Source organism: Periplaneta americana, chromosome 8 (assembly GCF_040183065.1).
Source record: "Periplaneta americana isolate PAMFEO1 chromosome 8, P.americana_PAMFEO1_priV1, whole genome shotgun sequence".
Taxonomy (NCBI): Eukaryota; Metazoa; Arthropoda; class Insecta; order Blattodea; family Blattidae; genus Periplaneta; species Periplaneta americana.
The window spans coordinates 67,968,030-67,992,927 of NC_091124.1; the positions used below are offsets into that span (position 1 = coordinate 67,968,030).

At 33.2% G+C, this 24,898-nt stretch overlaps 1 protein-coding gene across 2 annotated transcripts in view; it reads left to right on the plus strand.

Moving 5' to 3' along the window:
* Positions 1-24,599, plus strand: part of LOC138704792 (sorting nexin-29) — an 85,391-nt gene extending 60,792 nt beyond the window's left edge. For both annotated transcript variants that reach the window (XM_069833039.1, XM_069833040.1), the window contains exon 16: positions 1,165-24,599. The gene's annotated coding sequence lies outside the window, so the exon portion shown is untranslated. The remainder of the gene's footprint in view (positions 1-1,164) is intronic.
* Positions 24,600-24,898: the final 299 nt, after the last annotated feature.

A 24,898-nucleotide genomic window follows, 5' to 3' on the forward strand; every position in this document is an offset into this window, starting at 1 on the left:
TGCTTCAAGTAAAATTATTATTTTACAAAAAAAAAAAAAAATAAATAAAGTTACAAACATAGTTCCTCTTTCTTCCACTCGTTGAAATTTAAAAATTAATGAGTAGCCTTCTTGTCATATCAGGTTAAGTCTACTGTCAAAATGTTTTCAGTTTCGAGGGCTGTTAGGATGGTTGTATTCAGTGCGACTACACCCTTGGACTTGGATTTTCATTACTTAAAATATTCCATTTCTTCCCTCTGCACATACTCCTCTCCACTCTCTGAACTGATTCTCTCACTGGCGTATAACCGATTTACTGAAGCAAGGATTCAAATGATAATGTTTCGAGAGAAAGTATCTTCATTTACTTTATATAGTTGTTAACCACTTGCACTTGGTTATTAGATGATTCACATTCTTGTCCTTTCACACTGTTAGTTGTCCACTCCAACATATTACTTCAACTTGTTCCGTCATTTTCACAGTCTGTTTCGTTTCGTTTACTACTTATCCTGATCAGAAACTTATCCAGAATTCCTAACGCATTAGTCCATTAAAAGTATCAAATCACCAATTCTGGTTAACCTTCCTATGAATAATAACTTTGAATTAAACACAACATTCACTGAAGAAATTAAAAGGTACCTCTCGCACAGAGAGGGAAACAATAAATTTTTAGTGATGAATGTGCAAGACTGCGTCAAAACTTATTTTATGCCAGCCTTATGAAGCAATAAACATTTATTTGGTGTTATTGAGTATTGTAAATATATGACAATGTGTGTATGTGCCAATGCATGTATGTGGCAGTATCCCCACTTTAATTGAAAAGGAAGTCCCTCAACATGGATTATATTTTCATTATTTTTTATTGCTTTTAATAGACTAAGATTAATTAAGGAGTGCCCATGCATTTTCAGTACTCCCCACGCATTTCTACATTCACAAATTTTATTGCGATTTTATTAATTAATGCTATTTAAAACCTATATCTGGTTTGAAGAGAATTGATATTGAGTTCCCAGTTATTAAGTTTCACGAGTTTCTTGGTCGTGTTAGCTGCATCATCTTCATCTTACATCATGACGACTTGATCATTCACAATCTTACTGGCAATTTATTGAAATTTTCATGCTTTTGTTTTTCTTTGAAGTTGTGTAAAGGAATTTTTATACATTTCAGCACGTATAATGGAGTTGGACAATTGTTATATACTCATCACATTGCATGAAGCAACGAAGAAGGTGAGTGCATAATTATACGCAAGCTGTAGTGTACTACAGTTTCTCGAGGAGCAGCTAGTTGATGCTCAATTATTAGCAAGTTTGTTACCATGGCAACTCCTTATTTTGTACACTCACTATCTCAAGTAGACCAAAGAGGTCAGTTGGCTTACTATGAATTGAGAACATAAGATATTTCTTGAAATTTAACTGTGTTTCAAGAGTAATTTATCTTGTTTAGACAGCCTTGACTGGATTTAGAATTGTGAGATTTGTTTCCTGAAAGTGCAGCTAGTAGAGTACATTTTTAAGAACATTCAAGTCTACTTGTTCATAGTTTCTTACTATAGAGACTAAAATTGTCCCAGTGAAGTCAGTATGTCAATTAAAGGTCTTGTAGTCAGTGCTGTATAAAAAGTATTGATGAGACTCGGACCGGATACAAAGGACCAAAATGAATGTGAGCCACAGAATGCTCTCTTCAGCTTAAAAAGAATGTATAAGTATAAAGTATAATATAAGTAGCAATGAAACACAGAATGACTAATAATTAGCAACAACTTGGGCTGCATGAAGCACAGTTTGTGCGTAATACAACTCAGGACTCTTAAGCCATCATACTTTCCATGCTTTAGGATTTAAAGTGAAGTGTTACAGTATAAGTGGGTGTTGTGTACATAAACAGTGTTTAGGTGCGAAATGTAAACTCGTATTCCCTTTGAGGGAATGTGCACTTGATGCTTTGTGTATATAGTTATATTTGTTAGAAATATGCAGAATATAATTCTAAGATGGAAGTATGCTTGTTGTACAAATATATCCAAATATACATAAATATATACATGATATTATATACATATACATATGATTTATGCTGTATCAAAGTTTGTGGCATGTATAATATACATTCTTTTTCTGATTATGTGAAAAAGTGTCCTAAACGACAATCGTAAATATTTATGCACATTAATTGGCACCTATGCAGTGAAACATTCTTAATTCGTTTCTGATATTTCATACTAAATCTTTTTCCACCTTTCAAGTAAGTCACACTTACAACGGAAAAACATTAAATTATAATACTTAAAAAGAGGCTTTTGGGATATATTTTATTTCAGTATGATTTTCACGATTTCATCTCATTTTTCAGTAGGTAACTGTGTATATTGTGAGAGAAATAAAGCAGGGTTTCCGTATATGAGTAGCATTTAAAATTTAACAAACTCACTCTGTACCTTTATGAGTTTTAACAGTTTGTCCTAAAAAGTATACAGTCTCTTCTTCTATAATGCACTATGTATATAATATGTTCTTGAAAAATCAACACATTAATGGAATTTCGTGCAATAGGTCTTATGTCAACAGTAGGGTTAGAAGCAGAACACTTAAAACATTACTGTCTCGTAAATAGTACACTATATGAAGTGAGATATAGAGAGTGAGAAAGAAGATAAAAGGATAAAAGACGAAGAAAAATAAGGGGAAAGAAAAGAGACAAACTGAAGAGGAAGAGGTTGAATTGCACGGGAAAGAAGGGGAGAAAGTGAAAGTGAAAGAAGAGATAGGAGCGGGAGAAAAATGGAAGAAGATAGAAATTAAGTGAAGGAGGAACATTTCAGTGCTGTTATTTCACCATACAGTAGAGACGTGAAAAGCTATTCTGGATGGAACCACATAACTGTCTCAAGTCCCCATACTTTGCCAGGTTGTCGCTAATGTATTGTATGTAACTTCATGATCTGCTGATACAAGCAATGATTCCCACACCTCTTGAATCCAATCCGCTCTACACTTGATGCACCTACGCATTTCATACCTCTAGTAACAAGAGAAGCAGACGAAGAAATAGTTTCTAATGACAAAGATAGTGGCAAAATAGGAATTTATTTTAACAGTGTAAAAACAACGCCAATCATCCATGCCCTCCTCATATCCATCCCAGAACATCTCCATTAATAAGTCACGTTTGAACTTAGAAAATCTCGCACAGTGTCATACAGATTTATGACAGTTTACTTCCTAAAGGTGTACAGTCGTTTTTTTCATAGTGCAGTGTCTCTGTTGTTGAAAATCAACACATTATGAAATTTCGTGCAACAGATCTTATGTAAAAAGCAGAGCACTCAAAACCTGTACTGTTTCATAAATAATACATTACAAAAACAATAAAAATTCAATAAAAATGATGTCATAGTTAAATTCCTAAGATATTTAATACAGTAAATATATCACTTTATCTTAACAATGTAATATGAAGCCTTCATTGTGAAAATGAGTGTTGTGAAGTGTTGTTGTTTCTGAGTTTTGTAGCACAACTGTTAAGAGATAGGAGATAGGGTTGTGTGTATTTTTTGTGATCCTCCTTGTGCCACTGTGTTCATCTGGATGGCATTTTCTTGATTCTCTTGGTTTTGCTTAATAGCACAAAACGTAGTCAGTTTGAGAAGGAAAAGATCATGTATGAACCAACATGACTTCGTTTTTTGGTGATATTACCCATATTATACTATTAATCTTCCACTAGTTATTATACAGTAAAAACAGTAAGAAGAAAGGTTGTATATCTTCACAAATTCATAAATTAAGGGAAATACTCCGTACCTATTACAGATATATTTAGATACTTAAAGGATAGTGTAAGAAATCAGTTATGTCTTCTTAATTTAATTTGGTGTAAGCTTACTCTTATGGAAACCATGCAGAAAACAAGAAGTTACTGAATGGGCATATGCCTAGTAGGTGTCTACAAGGCCTAACTATTTAAAAAATAGTATTTCTCCTCTAGGGCGAATAAAAACTAGAATTGTTTTATTCTTTATTCCTTACATTTTACACTTTATATGTAAGTCTGAAGAGTTTTCGAAATAAGCATTGAAGGAAAACTGGCGGAAATTTATCATAGTGACATTTACAGTGATTGAAGATTATTTCACAAATTTTCTCAGGGGCTTTTCTTTACCTTTATCTTTGCTTAGAATTTTACCGTTTTATATCAATACTTTAAGCATTCTTCTAGGATTTTTTTTATGAATTTGTAGCTACAAGCAAGAAATATTTTGAAGATACTAAAAATAAGTAAAATAAAGTAAATTTAATTATAAAATAGACAGTAGGAGAATAATTAAGTTCTTTTCAGTTTTTAAATCCAACGAGATAAATTCATACACCAATGAAATCAACACCAAGATGTGCCAAAGAAGCTGTTAGAAGTTACAGGACAGATTATTATAGGTGCAATGCAATAGAATGGTTAAATGTAGTGATTCTAGTAAGTATTCTTTCTACTAAAATATCTAAAAAAGTAAATTTTCATCTGCTTATTGTCAAAGTTACAATGAAAGAAACATAGAGGATACTTTTGAGATGTACATTCATGGAGTTCGAGTTATCAAAGTTTCACTGCGTAGTCAATTATGATTTTTAAATCATTAAAAACTGTGAGAATGAGTAAAAACTTGTTAGAAATATGATATTTTTCACAAACATTGAATTAAGAGTTTGTAGTAGCTGCTTGATTCCAAAGTAAAAATCTAATAATTATCAAATTCTTTGACGTATTGATCACTGAATGAGTGAGCATGTCCTATCAGTGAAGCAGTTACAATAAACTCGTTAAAAAGCGATCAAAATCTTAAGTTCGATATTTTTATAATATGTTAGTGATAATTCAGTCAGTTTTTAAAGAATTTTTGATAAGTACCTATTTAATCTCGAGTGAGTGGTACAAGTGCTGTAGCGTGACACACATTATGTGTAAATGAAAATAGGAATAAAGGTATTTTCTGTTGGCGTTGGTCATAATTCTGCAGTTAAATAGAACAGTTTTACGAGTTTTTAAGCTATCATGGTGAAGAATTAAAAGTTACAGACACAGGAAACTAAGGGAAACATGGATACAAGTGTAATGTGAACAGTGGTATTGTGTAATTAAATTCGATTCATTACCTTTCTTTTCTTATTTTTGTTAGCTATTTAGTGACTTTGACTTAACTAAAAGAATTTGTATGATCATGTAGTGATCATTAACAGCCCAGTGTAAGTTCTTTGAAGACGTTATAAAGACATTTTTCATATAAACATTTTGATAATTATTTACAGAAATTACGTACATTAATTACGTTTATGTTATTGTATATTATTAGAATATTATTAAGTACTGTTTATTATCTAGTGAAACGTGGACAAACTCATAAAACAGCATGTTTGTTATAAGTGGAAGTTTATATATATATATATATATATATATATATATATACATATTTTATTTTATCCTGTCGTGTTTTTTAATCATATTACGTGTGTGATTGGTGTTGAAGATATTTGAATGTATTGGATATTATTATTTCCGTGTACAATTAAAATATCTGACTTGCCCCACATTTTTACATCAGAAGAAATTGTTCATCATGTTGTATCTTTAGAAATTACCCAACTAAAAGTTTATCGCATGTCTGAATAAAATAATAATAATAATAATAATAATAATAATAATTACTTACTGGCTTTTAAGAAACCCGGAGGTTCATTGCCGCACTCACATAAGCCCTATAATAATAATAATAATAATAATAATAATAATAATAATAATAATAATAATAATAATAAGTTTGTTCCAGCAAGCAATTCGTAATGTGTTCTGAACTAATACCGAACTTCTTTCGATGCATGCACCAGTTATGTACGGTGTCAGAACTAATTCGGGATTTTTTTGAACTCTTCTTTCACGGCCTTCACAGTTTTTTTTTTATCATATTAAAATTATATTCATCTTCCGAACTTAATTCGTCGTAGAATATATCACTATATACTTCCAAATCACTCATGATCGACTATTTTTTTATTTTAACCTGCCTAGTCTCAAGCATTTTAACCAAAACTTCGGATTAAACCATCTGCGCATGCGTCAACAGTTCAGAATCCCCAGTTTCTGCTCTTAATTGAGAAGCAATTTCACTCGTTCCAAACAAGTTCTAAAGCACGTTGGAACAGTGAACTGGGAGTTCAATATCGATTCGGAATCAGTTCTAATCTTGTTGGAATGCACATTGAGCTACTGCGCATTAGCAGGCAGTTCAGAATCGATTTTGAACCGTGATGGAACAAACCTATTATTTAATTAATCTAATTTGTGTAAAATATTGTATTGTAATTTAAAGCTATCTTATATTATGTTCTTACTTGTTAAAATAAATAAATAAATAAGCAGATAAAGTAAAAAAATAAGTAAATAAAAATATAAATTAAATATATACGATCTTTATATGACTACAATACAAATTTCTAAGAATAGTAGAGAAGGTCGAAAGAAATACGTCCAGTAATACTCCTGCTACAAGTTATGTCATAATAATTGTTATATATTGCTGGATAATTAATAAACTATTTTGCATGGGATACCTATAAAACATAACGGACCTCAGACTTACTTTTCGTGAAGCTATTTATTAAATTATTTTAATATGGAATATTAATCCAGACGTTTGAGATGGGCAGGGCATGTAGCATGTATGGGCGAATCCAGAAATACATATAGAGTGTTAGTTGGGAGGCCGGAGGGAAAAAGAGCTTTGGGAAGGCCGAGACGTAGATGGGAAGATAATATTAAAATGGATTTGAGGGAGGTGGGATATGATGATAGAGACTGGATTAATCTTGCTCAGGATAGGGACAAATGGTGGGCTTATGTGAGGGCGGCGTTGAGCCTCCGGGTTCTTTAAAAGCCAGTAAGTAATATGGAATATTCATACATTATGTCACGTAATAATGTCTATCTAATACGAAATAATCTATTATAGGACTTTCTACAGTGCTGTAGTTTTCCTCAACCAAACAAAGTATCATGTTGTTCATTTAAGTTTTTTCCTTCATTGTTCCCTATCTAATGTATCTTGCAGTCCTTTCAGTTGCATATTTATTCTTACTCCGTCCATTCAATTTTCATAGGTCTTCCTTTCTTATTCTTTCCTTCTGGTTCCCATCACATGATTTCCTTTGGTATTCTTCCATCTTCCATTCTTTTAACCTGCCTATACCATTCTAATTTTTATTAATTTATAATTTCTATTATATCTTTCTCTACATTCATTATCTGCCTTATTGTTGTATTCCTTTCTCTTCTTGAACACCTAGCTGATTTCCTCCAGAAGTCCATTTCAGTGGCTCTTAATTTTCTTTCTTGGACCCTATTTACTGTTCAAGCTTCTGCTCTGTACAGCATTATACTCTCCATTGTTTTATAAATTATTCTCTTTGTATTAGCCAAGATGTTACTACTCCATAGTAATGAATTTAGTATTCCAATAGCTCATGTTCTTGACATATTCACCTCTCAGTTTCTATCCTTGATGATCCATCTTGCTGCAGTATTGATCCTAAATATTTAAAGTTTGTTACTTTCTTGATGTTGTGCCATTCAATTTCAACTTCATCATTACTTGCAGTCATGTATTCAGTCTTTTTCAGATTTATTTTCAATCCCTACTTCCTATACTCTCCCTGTAATTTCCTGCACACATAATCAGCATCTTCATTGTCCTAGGTAATTATCACTGGTCATCAGCAAACAGTAGGTTAGAAATAAATATATTTTCTATTATTTTAAATCCCATTCTTCCACATTTTATAGTCCAATTTCTTAAACTTATATCTATGAAACTGTTGAATAAGATAGGTGATAAGCAGTATCCTTGGGGAAGTCCTTTGATTGTGTGAAATGGTTGTGATAATTTTGATCCTATTTTCACTTGACATGTGTTTTTCTTATATATTTCTTTTATTACACAATCGAGATACTTGATTATCCTTGCTATTTCCAATGTTTTCCATAGTATTTTCCTGAAATTGTTATTGTATGCTTTTTAGGTCTACGAAATAGTGCAATAATGATTGCGCTGTAATTTAAATTTGGTTTCAAAGTAGAAACGTCCAGTTTGGATGTAAGCATTGTGTTGGGTGGAGCACAAAAAAAAGTAGCGCAAGTCTGTATACAGTAAATGTAAATGGATTGTAATATAAATAGAAATAAATACAGAAGCGAAGTGCATGAATGACTCACTATCGTAGAGGATGTTGAAAGTGGGCCCCTGCAGCATCACTGTACCAATCTACAGCTGTGTATGTCTGATCATGTTTAGGTACATCCGTTGCAAATCATTGACATCGATAGTGATGACTGCATGACTGATATTGTCCTGTATTGTATGTTGATTTGTTCATTCACTGTGCTCTTCAATTGTTTCCCAAGATAATAATCACACGTTGAAAGGTCTGGAAAACGTGGTGGTCATACATTTTTTCTGCTAACCATTCATTCTTTAAAGAAGATGTAATGGATTTACTACAGGGATATCTGATGATGTGGCATGTGGCCCCGTCCTGCTGGAAGGAGTTCTGTCTTTCCTCATGAGTGAGTTAAACACAGAATTAATAAAAAATATTCTTACAGACTTTAGTGTTGATGGTAGTGTCAAAAAATATGTGCGCTCCTGATTTTAAAAGCATAAGAAAGGAAGTTTAAATCATCTATTAACTTCATACTTAAATTATTACTAAACTTAAAGCAACAAGAAAAATAAATACATTTTAATAATTAAGGAAAAAATAATAATTCGGTTACAAAGGACACCAAACACCGATTTTTGGGTCATGGAATGGCTGCTCATGCACAAGATGAGGACTTGCTGCTACCCAGTACTGAATGTTGTACAAATTTACATGGCTGGAGAGATGAAACCACGCCTCATCACTCATTATGTCTAAAAATGGTCTAACAGATCCATGTCGATGCTCTTCAGAAGGCATGTACAATAATGTATAATATGTTTGCGACTCTTGGGCTCCTGTAATTTATGCACAGCTCTCATACAATATGGCTTCAAATGTGGGCTCTGTAACATGTTCTCCTGCTTACGTATACCCAATGTGCCAATTTACGTGTTGAATGCCCTCAGTGACTTCCAGCATGCGAACTGAAGGGCTCTTTATTTTGGAGCATTATGCACAGATTCTGTAGCATGCCATTTCTTAACCACCGTCTGTGTGTCTCTCTTTGTCAATTGGTCTGTAACTGGAAGCTTGTCCCCAAAAATTTCGCGTCTTTCCTTAATCGAACCTGTTCTCACATATACCTCCACATTTATCACTTTATTCTATAGAGTATGTCATCTTGCACACTGTGGACAAAAGTTTTTGACAGAAGAAGTGCTGACAGAAGACGTTCACTCCATAAAATACTAGTGTACTGTTGTATGACAGTCAAATGGCATTCGAAATATCGCAGTTACCCATTCAGATGAGAGGTGTGTCACCCAGTAGTATTGCAATATGGACAGTCGCATCCTGCAAGTGTCATATGAAGTGTTGCCTAGTATCCAGCATTATCATAACTGTTATGGCTTACAACTCTTAACAAGGTCGTGACCAAATCAGTTACAGAATTTTGTATGATAATCATGGAAATATTCTGTATATAATTAAGCAAATTTCTTCTTCTTCTTCTTCTTCTTCTTCTTCTTCTTATTATTATTATTATTATTATTATTATTATTATTATTATTATTTTATTTTATTTTTTTTTTTAAATAAAGGGACAATATTGGTGTCTCAGTCTTTCGCACTTTGGAATCATAGTAGCTGTCCACTCTTAATTCAAGAAAATATCTGTTTTTATATTTGACAGGACTTGAATACATAATACAAAAGCTGTGCTTTAATACAGGAGATAGCATTGGGTCTGGTTTTGGAGATAGAAGTAAGGTACATGAAGACATATCATGAAAGTTGCCAAAAACTAGGCCCAACAAATCAGGTTGTATGCTCAAATAAGCAGTGGTGTGTTGTAATGTATTTATGAATATTTTAATTATGTTGTACTGTACGTGCCAATTGATATTGTTATGTATATATAATATGTTCTCTGCAAATGTACAATAAATTCGAACCAAATCTGTTCATTCCCAACTTCACAAAATGCTTAAATAACTATATCTGTGTCCACTTGTCCGTCCATTCTTGTGTGTATATCCTCATATTTTTTGATCTTGCAGTTTAATTTGACAGAGGACCCAGAAGTTAAAATTTTCCCATCATTATATATGATTGAAGATTGCCACAAGATTTGAAACTGTATTTTGCATTCTGAAATGATGTTACTTGATTTTATTAATTTATTAATGATATTAATGAAGCAGAATGCATTTTTCAGAACACACTTTACATACAGTAATGGATATTTACTGTAGTTAAGACATTTATAGTTTTGTAAGATCTTGGTATTCTGCTTCTGCTTGGAAGCATTCATATGTGCGCAGGGACAAGTTATAGTCCATCATACTTTATTCTTAGAAACTTTGGTGTTAATTGCTTTATTCATGCAATGTCAGATCTAGATTTCTGCATCGCAAGATGGTGTTTCACTACAGATGAATTTTAATTACCAGTCATTGTTATTGTTATTGCTCTATTTAGATCTCATTGCTTCACAGGTTAGGTACATGTGTTCAGAACTCAGTTTCTTTTTCTATGAAACTGTAATTTGCTAGTCCTTCCTCATCTTCTGTCCCTTAATTTAAAATCTATTTTGTACCTGGAAGTTTTATTTACTTCGTAATTTCAGTAGTTGGATATTTATCACAGACATAGACATTTATAAAACACACAAACACATAGTTGCTTATATTGGAAATGTTATGTTTAATGTGATTCTAAATCCAAGAGATACTGAAAGTATATTTTGAATGTCAAGCTCTCTCTCTGTTTTTTTTTTTCTTTGTCCTTCCTTGCAGATGTCTTACTTTACAATTTTAAACTGATTTGCGTTAATAATGATCTTCCTGTAAGTATGAAATTTAAAACTTCAGTAATGCTAGTTAATATTTCACAAATAGTTTCTAGTGTAAAAGCCAGGGCCTGATGTCAATGACTTCTCATCTTTCATTTGTCATTTATAAACATATGCATAATACTGATCATCATCGTATTACTTTTCTTGCAAAAGTATATACTGATACCTAGAGTAATTGTTTTACCAGTTTGAACTTCACATGTGACTCTCTTTTCACTTTTTTATAATATATTGTTTACGGAATTTTAGTTACAGCACTGAGTTTCTTTTTGTATGAAACTGCAATTTCAGCATACTACATTTCTCTTGAATGAATGAATGAATTTAGCCATTATGTCCCGTGAAGGACAATGGCCTCCTATAAAAGGGGTGGCTCATTATTATTCACCTGGTGAGCACATTTCTCTTAAGGAAGTTATAATAAAGCACATATTAATTACAATGCTTTGCAATATCATAATCGTGTTATGCAACAGTTCGAAAAGGTATTAATTCAAATATATGCTCAGAACTAAATGTTTTTATTTGAAAGTATAGCTATGCGTGTCTCCACATATAATAAGCTCCATTGATACTGTTTCAAATTAGTATATAAATCAACAAGAAATTAATATAATATGTTGTTAAGAAATAGTGGTCTATAAATTATCAGAATTAAAGTTGTAATCCTAATATAACAAATTAAATGTTACATAAGGAAACTTCTAAGGTAGATATATCCATAATTGAAGAGCACGAAAAAATTTTAAATGATTAAAAGTAAAACAACAGCAGGGACAATGCCAGGATTTTTAACTTGTGGGGGAGGGGACAGAGATGGACGAAACATTAGTTTGGGGAGGGGATACTTTAAAATGCCTTTGTGGAGTGTTAATGTTGTAATAAGGTAACTACTGGATCATTCAATTATCATCTGACCAGAGCTGTGGCAGGGATTGTGTCAGCCAATAAGCTATTGCTTCCTGCCGACTGGGCAATACGTGAGTGTGGTTCAGCGGTTATTTCTTATGCTAGAGTGACTGCCTAATAAATTCTAAAGCACTTTAAAAGTTATGTACTCACCCATGTAAAGCAAGGAGATGCTGTAACTGCCTGCCTCTATTTTCCACACATTTCTGACATCTGCTTTGGAGATTTCTTAGGGGAATTTTCGAGGTGTTGTCCAATATCATCAACAGTTTCTTCTTTGAGCATTGTACGTTGCCTTCTTCACTTCTTACCTTGAATATTTCCCATTTCCCGATATTTATTAACTAATTTATGATTAATTTCACGACTTGGAACTCGATCATCTTGGAATTTCTTTTGAAATAATCTCCTGACAACACAAGCAGGTTCTGTACGGACATACGAATTGTAAATAAACACCCAATGTGGAATAGAATAATTTGGCCTATTATTTTCCATGTATTCTTAGCAGACTGTACACGTGTAGTTGCTTGCAGTGTTCAAACAAAACTGTGCCACGTGAGAGTCAGGTCGAAACCAGTTAATCCCGCCCGCCCACTTCCTTGTCCATCCGTAGGTATTGCCTTATCGGCTGAGGCAGTTCCTGCCGCAGCTCTGGTCAGAAGATAATTGGATGGCCCACTATTTTCTTTTGGTAAATGTCCATACACTTACATACATGTTTAATAGTTTTTTTAAAATAAATTAGTAGCTTATATATATTAACAATTTACCGTGTTTATTAATTTTATGTTAGCATTACAAAAATAACAAGTTTCTTACTTCAGTAGGAATGCTATTGTTGGGTAGAGCATCAAATTTGTCTACGACAGTGTCTGTGTAGAGGTTCTGGATTAATTCCTTTTCAATGCAAAGAATTACCATTCTACCTGAATGCTCATTTGCCATTCGGTTTCTATTCTACATGTACACGAAAATGAACGTTCAAGAAAAGCACTGGAAGATGGAATTGTCAATGCAATAGTAACTAGTTTGTATATTTCATGAAAAGGTCGGCCTCGGTAGCGTAGTCGGTCTAGTGCTGGACTTCTGTGCTCGAGGTTGCGGGTTCGATCCTGGCCCAGATCGATGGCATTTAAGTGTGCTTAAATGCGACAGGCTCATTTCAATAGATTTACTGGCGTGTAAAGGAACTCCTGCGGGACAAAATTCCGGCACACCGGCAATGCTGATATAACCTCTGCAAAACTAATTGAAATTCTTACAAAAATTTCATAATTCCTGATAATATTTTTATCGCACCCTAACTTTTAGATTCATAGCGACTATTGTCTTAGGAAAAAAATTTCAGTTCTATTTGAAGGTTTTCTGTATCGCTGTGATAATGTTTGCCAAATGGGTTTAGAACTTAATACACCAAGATGGTATAAAATGTTTATTTCAATAAGAGTGGAGCTATTTACGTTAAATCTTATGTTCAGTTCTGAAATTGCCCTATTAATTATTGGAATATAAATATGCTATTTTAAGTCCTCCTCATTAGAAGTTGAAGAAGACGAACACAGAACAGAAGTAACTGGGTATAAATTTTACGACAAATTTTGGTCTTTCAAAGGTCGTAACCCCAGAGAAGGTGTAGGTATATATACAGGGTGACCTATATTTATATCCAACTCTTTATTACACTGTAGTAGCGAAACCAATCAGGTTAAGTGACCCATTCCACCACTAAAATGTACCATGTTCCATACCATAAAAAGCACAAAAGAAGCTGTCATTTTATTTTACTTTATTGTGTTCTCAGTACAATCCGAAACATTTAATGTAATCAGAAAAATGTAGTGTAAATCTTAAAACATTAACCATGGTCACAAGACTGTCTGTGAACGATCAAACACGAATTGCTGTGCTCGAATGGAGGTGTGGCAGTCCCCAATTATGGTGCAGAGATGGTGAAAGGAAGAAATGCAATGCTGGACTATAAGACCATCAAGAGACTTCACGCCAACTTGATTTGCACTGGCTCAGTTACGCAACAGAAGGGTGCTGGCCGACCAAAAACATTGAGGAGGCCAAAGCAGCCACTACTGAGGCCTTCCAGAAAAGTCCTAAGAAATCCATTCAACAGTATCAGCGGGAATCTGGTTTATCCTATGGGTCCATGCAGCAGTTGCTAAAGGAAATGAATTGGCGGCCATGGAAGCCACACTTTGTGCAAGCTGTGTCATGTGAGGATTGTGATATCAGAATGGAGTTTGCTGAGTCTCTACTGGCATGGATTCAAGAGGAATCTAACCTTTTGAGACACATTCTATGGTCAGATGAGGCCGTATTCCATGTTGGTGGTTTTGTCAACAGCCATTACTGAGCATTCAAGGAAATAAATCCAGACTTTATCATAGAAAAATTGCAGGCAAGGCCTTCTGTCATAAACGAATAAAAAGTTGGACATATATATGGGTCGCCCTATATACATACATACATACATACATACATACATACATACATACATACATACATACATACATACATACATACATACATACATACATACATACATACATACATACATACATACATACATACATACATACATACATACATACAATATGACATCCTGGGGGTTGTGTGTGAATGAAGTAGCCACCAAAACGTTAAAATATGGTGTTCACTTAAATCGGCTACAACTTGCCATTTATTACCTGCATAGAATTGGAATATATCAGTCCCCTAACTGCCCATTGTGCAACTCAAACCATGAAATGGATTCGGAACACTTCAAAATCTATGCTTCAGTTGCTGACCATGATAATATCTTTGAAAAATATTGGAGTGCAAGAGGTCAAATGACTTTATTGTCAAACGCCTGGCATTAGAAAACAATAACAACAAAACAACACCAACATACATACATACATACATACATACATATACACACACACACACACCTTTATGTGTGTATATTCCCTTTGTGTACTTTGTGATAAGACTGTTGTTGTTATCTAATGCTGGGCTTTGGCAACAAAGCCATTAGTGCTCTTGCGCTCCAATATTTCTCTGTTATTGTGGTAAGACTTAATAAGTTTATGATAATATTTTCTAAATTATAGATACTACTTAACGATTTAAAAGTAGGTAATGTCTTTTCATTTTGTAAGTCATAAAATTCGGGCCCTGGTAATAACCATTACAGTGTAACACTATGAAGTACTGCTAATCTGTCTTATTTATGCATGCACTTAATTCTTTTCCCCATATAACTTGCTCGTCATACGTTGCTTGTGAAACTACATGCCTTGTCTTTCAGTCAGGTATGAATGATTCATTTGTTTCTGGGATTAAATGATTGTCAGAATGGAGTTCGAAACAGGACATTAGTATGGCTCATTCTTTCCAGTTACAAAACTACAATATTTTGATGTTTCCCTATCGCCAGTGATTTATTAATATGTAATATATATTATATTTATTACAGATATTTTATGAATTATATGTGAAATGAACATTGAGTACGTATTTGAAAATATTCACCGATAAAAGTCAAATAAAATGGGCATAAAATGCAGACTTTTTACCGTGAATTTTGTGATTTTCCCTAATGATATATTTGGCATTTTTATTCTTATCTAACCTATTAACTGTATAGTTGTGTAAAATCATGATGTAACACTAGTCAAAACTGCTAGAAATACAAATATACATATATTTCACTATCTCAGATCTTGTTCTTTTTAGTAATGATTATTTAAAAAAAATAGTTCAGTAAACTGAAGATGTGTAATGTAGCAGTACTTTTTCGGAACTTTCAATGATGTAGAAAAAACGGTTTGCAATACCAGGATTTTTTTTGCATTTTCTTAAATCTTGTTTTGCTTGTTGTACCGGTAGTTCCTGCCCAGCTAGAATGAAATGATAGGTATTTTAAGGTAATTCTTTTTTATCTAATTTTGTATCCACTACTGTTACTCATTGTTACAAATCGTGAATTGCATAATAGATAAATAAAAAGAAAGTATTTTATGGAAACTTTATTTTTTTTATATAGTTTTCATGATACAGGATAAATACGGACTACAGTTAACTTTCTTACAAACAGTTGTCAATAAGGTAGTAGTGACAGTTGTTTTACTGAAATCTGTGCTCTGTACTTGTTAAACAATTTTATTTACTACCGGTACTTGACATTTAGACTAAACTTTGAGCTTAATTTTTTGTATTTATAACACCATAAAGTAGGTAATATAATGTTATTCTAAATAATTTTAGAAAGCACAATAGCTTATCATAAGAATTATTCTTGATCATGTATTAAAATGACCTCACATCTGTTTAAAATCTTTATTTCCATACAATTTAGTTGTCCATGTTTATTTTAAAATATTTTAAAGTTTATTTAAATTAATTTCAGTTATGGTGTTTTATAACAAAGGTCTGTCCAATGAAAGAATAAAGTGATGTAACCACAAATGCTCGTGGTCTTGAGATCTCTGAATTGGTAATGACTCACGACTCTCTTGTTTGTTGCCGTATAAACAGATCTATTGGTTTTCTGTGGTTTATATCACCTTATTCTTTTGCTGGACTGGGTATAATACTGTGTATTCCTGGAAAGAGTTTTTTTGCTATCTATACTCACTTTAACATCTCTGGTCATATCGCGAGTTAATCTTCTGGGTGAAATCTGAAGGTCTGTGCACTATTGTTGAGTACTGGTTCTATTGTTGTGAACTAGATGGCGTCTGTAGATATATTACTGATTTGTTATGAATATGACTTTGGTGATGAATGAAGCCGGTGATATTCAGGAATGTTGTGGCCTGAATTCCCTGGCATTTGTCTTATGGTTGAGGGGGGAAAAGTGAAAAACCTCAACCCGGAAATTTAACCCAACCGGGAATCGAACTCGGGCCCTCTGCATAAGAGACCAGCATGCTGGCCCCTACACCACAGAGATGGTCAAAAGAGGTTTTGTTTAGTATGATACCATTAGAAAAATGACATGGGCATGTAACAGTCTGTTTAGGATTTTTTCAGCAATAAAATCTCGCAACATATACATTACATTACAGATGAAATTTATTGATTTATCTTATAATAAGTGCTTGAAATATAGCATAACACTTTCTATATGATTTCGTAAAATACGCATCATAAATGAATATTTGCTGTTCTAATGTGTGCTATATTGCTACGAACTGAACTGTACTGTACTGAATGGACGCCAATTTTCCTTCAGCCTGCGTTATCTGTCCATTCTACGCAACACAAAACCTTCCTATGCTCGATCCAGGGGAAATGTACACGTTATTTCCTTGACAGACAATCACATTCGATCTATAACAGTAAATGGCTGACAGCATTTACCTGAGCAAAACATGTTTCCTGTGAATGCTTTGTATGTAAGGGCTTACTATTGCTTCATCAAATTCAGAAGGTTCATTTAATGCTGGTAAAAATGATGGAGTAGTTACGATTATTGGACGTAAAATCTTTATAGATATCAGTAGTAACATACTGTATAAAACTAATTATTCCTTCATCAGTTTACTAAAAACTAAAGAACATTTGGTCAGATAATTTGAAGCCCAAATCTAGTATTCTGTATAGCCAACAATCTAAACCACTCACTGGAGGTTATGTCGTCTATACCTCAGATTTTGATATACTGCAGGTTTTACTACCTGACACTGTCTTTGAAAAAATTCCATTCCCAAGTGGATTTTTTTAGTCTGCTGGTGAGATAAAAATTAATGAACAGAATCATGGAATACAGTGCTAAATGTCACACATATGGTCAAATTTCATTCGCGTATATATTTTAAACCTGTTCAGAATGAGATAGATAAATTTGAGAAAATTCGTAGACATTAGAGTGCAGTTGTCTTGTAGTGCAAGTCACATCACAACTCTCCCCTCCCCCCGAAATCCTTACAGTATAATTGGGGAATGATGTATTCTAAGACTGGTTTGTCAGTTGAGCAGTTTGAGCAAAGGACAATTAAAAGACAAATTTTATCCCCCAATGTTTCCCTCCAATTATATGTAGAGTATATTTTTCATTACTATGAACTGTAAGTTCGATCATGGATTTGTGTGTTTATTTGGTTTCATTATCTTTTAGCACATTTGTAGGTAATACGAAAACTTTCTTGTTCACGCCATTTGAAGCGCACAGTAAGCAAGAGTTAAAGCTCTCGTATCATATACACTTTGACACTAGAAGGTGGTGATATCTATAGGAGACAAGTAGAATCCGGAGCTGCTTTGGAAGTGAGAAAGAGATACAAATTTTGCCTTAACTTGGATTTCAACCTGGGTTCTTTCATTGCGTAGCCTGTCTTGCTTAGACATGAATTATTTATATATCTGTCACGATTTAGTGTTATTTAAATTTTCAGATTGTTTTAATGTTTTTAACTCGTACAAAATCTGAAATGTCACATCTTCAAGCCACGGAGCCAAATGAATCCTGTGCGCATTCTAGCAACCTATTTAACTCAGATTCATTTACATACTGTGTATCTGAACCTTGTGAAGACACATTATTGATGGTAATTCGTCTTTGCCAACTTTTCTTCATTATCCTGTGCATCTATTTAAAAATTCAAATATTGCCTTCAGCACTTTCCAAAACATTTATAATGTCTGTTTTTCTTTTACAAAGTGAAATTATTAATTTTTATGAAATATTAATGTAGTATCTTATTAATCTATATAATGAAGTTATTTGAAACTAATATAATGTACGGTTAATAGATTATACTAAATTATTGTAGACCATTACATTACACAACATATACAGCTTAGATGCCGTGTGGAGGTCACCGTTGTGGGTTCGTATTGTGACTGGAGTATGCATGTTTGTCGAAAATGCGAATGCCTTATGTTATCTTAGGTAGAGGTGTGGCATTGTGCTGATCTCATATCCTAGAGTCTAACCATGTGTCTGTCTAATGTTAAGTTGGAAAAGGCCCAAATATGAAGTAAGATAAACCTTGCTAGTGATATGAAAACTCTCGATAGTTAAAACTTTGGTTATGATCCTATTCTAATGTACCGGTACTGATATACAAAGACAAGACTGGCAGAAACATAAGACATTACTGACCTTGTCCTGTAGATCAGTTACTGGATATCTCATATAGAATTCTGAAATTGAGTTAATTAAATAACTTTTTTCGAAAAATGCTCCTCAATATCTGAATTCATTAGCTAAAACATAAAGAAATGCGAGAACTTGTTTCTGTTCTGACGTCAGTGATGCTTATATCATGTGTACAACATGAAAATAAGGAAGGTTATGATAAACTTTTTCTTGAGGGTTATTTTGTGATAGAGCTTTGTTCAGCTCTTATTGTACAATAAAATGAAATGGAAAAAAATGTTCTATAAACGAACACGATCGATATGAACTCTGCAGAAAACTCTTTGAAATGGTGGCACTGTACTTCAGTTTATTACTGTAAATCATAAAAATAAAAATATAGAAAAATATGTTTATATTATAATATGATCGATACAGTTAGACAATAATGTGTTGTAAGGTGTTTTAATAGCTTAGTTAGAAGTGAGTGCAACCATTTTAAATATAAAATTGTGAACCCCATAGAATTACTGCCCTTATTACGATATTGTATGCCATGTTAACTGGAGACTGTCAGATCTTTTCGAATAAAGGCGTCTGTTGTGTCCATGCTATACAAACTTGGTGGAATTCTAAGAAGAAATGGAACGTCACAATAAGTACCTACAATTCTTGTCATTATATATAGTGCTGAAGGCTGTAGTTTCCATATCTTACGTAGTTCTTAACATAGTACTTTTCAAAACTAATGCAGGTAGTAATAATAATAATAATAATAGTAATAATAATAATAACAACAACAACAACAACAACAACAACAAAAACTTCCAACACTTGACACATTGGCCAGTGGATAAAAGAGTAGTCATATAAAGCAACTAATATTATGCAAGTAATTAAAAAAAACCGGAAACCTAGTCATGTCACAAACTGTAGAAATGTTTTATCTTTTATTATTATTACCAGTAACTATCTATTCCTCTTTTGTGTTCCTCTTTGTGTTTGATTATGTTGATTATGAGTTAGACCTTTTTGTTTCAGAGGGACAAAGAATTACATCACTATATGATCGGTATAAAACCTATTAAATAACAGGGATATTATTTGTTGTTTGTGTATGCAATTGTGTGCGTGCATGATGTATGAAGATAGTGTTTAATATATGTATACTTTGCAGTATTAGTGTGAAAGTGCCATGAGCCAGAATGTAGAATGAACTTTCCTTAACTGATTGGTCTTCATGTTTAGTTCGTAATTTTCAAGTAGAATATATAATATATATTGTAAGAATTGCAGAACATTATTTTTATTTTTAGTTTATGCTATTTGTTCATTTATGAGATTATATGTACAGTATGTGATGGAGGAGGGAAAATAACACAACATTTATTTGAAACTTGATATGAATTTTCAAAATGTGTTATGAAATGACAGCATAAAATGAGATTACTTCTTAATAGAAGTTCTATTTTATATGCGTCCTATTTTGATTTTTAAACAACGCAAATCAATTTGAACAGAAGCTATGGATTTTAAAAACTTCGGTAATTGTTAATAGTATGCACTATAGCTAGCCCACACGTGTGACTGAACTGTTGGTTGACTGTCCAGTCGTTGTCTGCAATCTGCGACTCATCAACAGAATAATTTATTCCCTGTTAATGTACACATGTAGTCTAACTAGACCTTGTCGGTTCACTCCACAATCTCTATGCTCGATTATTATGGAAGAGTGCAATGTTGCAAGGCATTTAATCAAGATTAAAAACTGTCTTGCTTTATATAACAATAAACTAAAGGATTATATTAACATCATTGTTAATAGGAAACACTCTGAAGAGACTTATTCAGCTGCGAATTGTCGCCATATCTGGAGCTAGCAGGTTATATATGACTTTATGACTATGTAGTATCTTCCCTCTTGCAGCAACTTCCTTGCTTGATACATATTTTGAAGAGGCCACTAGTATAGAGTGTTTTATAATTATAGGTACAAACTGAAGGGGTGAGTAGAGGACAAACAATGCAAAAGTCCTAATAAACATAGGTCCAGAAACCAGCTGTTTTCGAAAAAAGAGAAATTTAGGACTTTATAAGTCGAGTTTAGGGTTTTTAGAAGTTTATATAAAATTAACAATATAAAATTAAAATTAATAATTTTAATTTTAGTAAATATTCCATTTTAGGTGAAATTTATGTACAAATAACTGGTGCTGACAATGAGTGCTACTGAACTGAACTCATATAATATCAGTGAAAGAGACTGATTGTTTGTCAGTTTCAGTTCGCATAACAGGGGTGCATTGACGCGAAAACTTAATTTGTAAGCTCTCGCCTAATGGGACTCAAATGAAGCTGAAACTAATTTGTAAGCTGTCGCCTAATTTGAACAACATACCACTCTTTTATGCTGGGATGTACTTTTCCAAACGAACTTCGGTGCCTGGAAATTAGGTAAAATCTTCTTCCTTCCCTTTCTAAGACCAATATGGAACGAACTTATCAGACCAGTGTTTGTCTGTAAAATAATTTTTTTTTCACATTTTAAATAGCATTTTTTGTAGTTTTTTTTTTTTTTTTGGACATTTTTATATTACCAATATTTTTATTTTAATTATGTGCAAAATACTAAAAGGGCGCTTTTCAGACACAGACATAGTATTTAGGCATTTTAGGTCCTATAGAATTTTAATAGGGTGATCCTATATACAGTCTTGGAAAAACGTTTCGTCGCATAGATGCATTGTAAGTCCCAGAAAGGAGGCAATGTGCATTATCAGAGTATGAGTGACCTGGTTCACAAGAGGACTAGTTGAGGTAATAAAATCAGTTTTTGTTTCGTTGTATGTCTGATCATGCGCAATGCCTCCTTTTTGGGACTTATAAAGTATCTGTGCAACAAAACTTTTTTCTAAGACCGTACATGAAACGTAGAGGTGTCTGAATAACATACGTCTAGGATGTAGCAAACAAAATAGGTATGGAACTAGAAATTCGTTTCCTACTTATCAATATAGCTGCTCTCTGGGATAACATTCCATATGCACTGGAGAAAAAGAGCTTTATATCATGTGCTCAATATCACCACTTGTCATGATAAGGCAGACATTAGCACATTTTCTCATCGGCAATCCTACATGTTTCAATATCCTTGGTGTGTCTCTAATGCCTTGACGATCATTGACAATGTGTTCCCAGAGTTCATTAACATTATCAACAGGGCTGGAATACATAAAACTTTTCAACTATAACCAAACAAAAAAAAATCCAGAGAATTGAAGTCGGGGGGGGGGTGTAGACTAGAAGGCCTTGGTGTTGATACATCTGTTGTAGTAGCTTGTGTGTAAGACCTCTCCAACGTTCAAATGAAAGTGAGCCAATGTTCCATCATGCATGTACCACAGCAGCTGCTTCCAAAGAGGCACATCATGCAGTTCATGTTGCAAAAAAAAAATGGAGGTATGCATGATCATTAAGTCTGCCAGGTAAGAAACAGGTCTGAACGTTGTAACAGTTACAAATGTATGAGGTGAATTTAGTTGGTGGCCACAATGATATATCTCAGAAATAGTTGTTTTCCAGACGTATGCTCATTAGGACTTTTTGCTTTGTTTCATTTCTTTCTCGTTACTGCTGCAGTTTGTACCTGTAATTGTGAAACACCCGGTATAGTATCAACGAAATGTACAGTCTTAGGAAAAAGTTTTATTGCACAGATACTTTATAAGTCCAGAAAGGAGGCAGTGCGCATGATCAGAGGACGAGCAACCTGGGTCGCAAGAGAAGGACTAGTTGAGGTAATAAAATTAGTTTTGTTTCGTCGTATGTCTGATCATGTGCTCTGCCTCCTTTCTTGGACTTACAAGATATCTGTGCGACAAATGTTTTTTCTAAGACTGTACGTAATTCTTAGAGTGCACTAAATTGTTAAGTACACAACATGCCTTAATTATAGTTGCAGATGTTCTAGCAGTCTGTGAAAAATTATTCATTTGCTAGCTAAAGTACCAAATGCGCACTCTACCATTTTATGAGCTCTTACGAATCAATAGTTTTATTTTCTTTTGAGCATTGTTTATGTTTACAATTTGTTGCAGAATGTGTTGTATTAACCAAAATGCTTCGTCTCCCACAACAACGGCAATGAATCGTCTTTATAGCCAGGCAAAAGCCTTCCAGTTGAGATGTTTAGTTGATTCTGGCCAACTTTCTCTCCATTTTAAAATTCTTAGAGGATCACTAGCACCATTCCGTTCTTTGGCAAAATTAATCTGCTTTTGTATCCATCTTCTTTTATGTTCACCAGTATGTAGAGTGCAGAATATTACAAATGTCGCAGATGCACTTATTTATCAATCTAAATCTTGAAAGTGTAATTAAATAATTACAAGAGAACAGACCGAAGCTTGGGAAATATCTGAAATAAAAGAAGATAAACTATAGTCATTATTTGAAGGTGAAGACTGCAAGAAGTGGCTGGGGTTGAGATCGTGTTTCAGCAGAGCGAGTACTGTAACATAAAAAAAAATAGCAAATTTCGGCCAAGCAACGTCGAAGAGAAAGAAATGTGTGTAATACGAAAATATATTAATTTTTAATTCCAATTACAAATTTCAGATCTATTGCAAGTTGTTGTGTCGCAACAGTGTGTGGCTGCCATTAATTTTAATGGGCTTTGCATGAACGACAAAACAGTTGTACGACAGTTTATATTGCATGTGTGTGCATTAAGCCTATAAGTGAAAATATTAAATACATCTGCGTATTTCTCTTGGGAAATAAGACCAATTTCCATAATAAAATTAATCTGAGATTATAGTAGCACGTGTCCAACCAACTTTATTAGCCATTAATGCCATTATCAAAATTATGTAATTCCATGTAAGAGGGTGTATTAAGGAACATGTAATAATTAGGTGTTCGTAACTGAAGGGTTATGTTATATATATAATGTAGGAAAGAATCGAGGTTGGTATAAGCAGAATAGCATGTGAAGTGACTAAGGAAAATAATGAAAAAAAAAATCCAACAAGGATGAGGTAACAATAAAGTTGAGCCATAAATTCAACTTTCATAATTTAATGAAAGTTAATAAACTGATTTAAATTTTCGATACACCAACTGAAATCGTTCTATTCATGTCTTTCTTTGAATTGGGATTGTGGCAGCTATGGCAAACTTTTCTCTTTTACTTTGCTGTTTGAAAGTATAAAAGATAATATAAGCCTAAATTAAAGCATTTTCTTGGGATGTCCCTTTTAAATTTACAAATCGTAGTCAATTTTCAAATGTTCAAAATTAAATTTTAACATAATATATTTATGGAATCTCAATGTAATTAATTATAATTGGATATAGAAAATTTGAGTAAATATTATAACTGTATTTGAGACTATAATGTAAGATAATTATGTTGTAGTGCGAAAAAGGGATATCCTAATGCATAGCCTACCCAAATCGAGGGTAATTTTATGCAGAATGTAAGTTTTTATTTAAGTAATGTGTTATATTACTTCTATTGTAACGATTTCATAATGAAACAATAAAACCCATTTTGTTATGCGTTTGTTTTTATAATTAGTGTAATTAAAGTTTGAATGGCATCATGAACATGATTAGGTTCATGTGATTCTTGTAATAAGAGTGTTCTTTAAGCCAATGATACCTAATCTTCCTTTCCTTTCCTGTCTCCAGTTTTATTTTCAGTTTGAACAGTCAGCAATTGGCATTGAGTGAAACTACGAATTGTTTAATGCGTGGAAAAGAGAAAAGATCTTTGAAGATCATGCAACCAGACCAGATACTGGAGACTAATTGACATGGCTGCCTGGGAGAAAAACGATGCAGGATCTTAACATG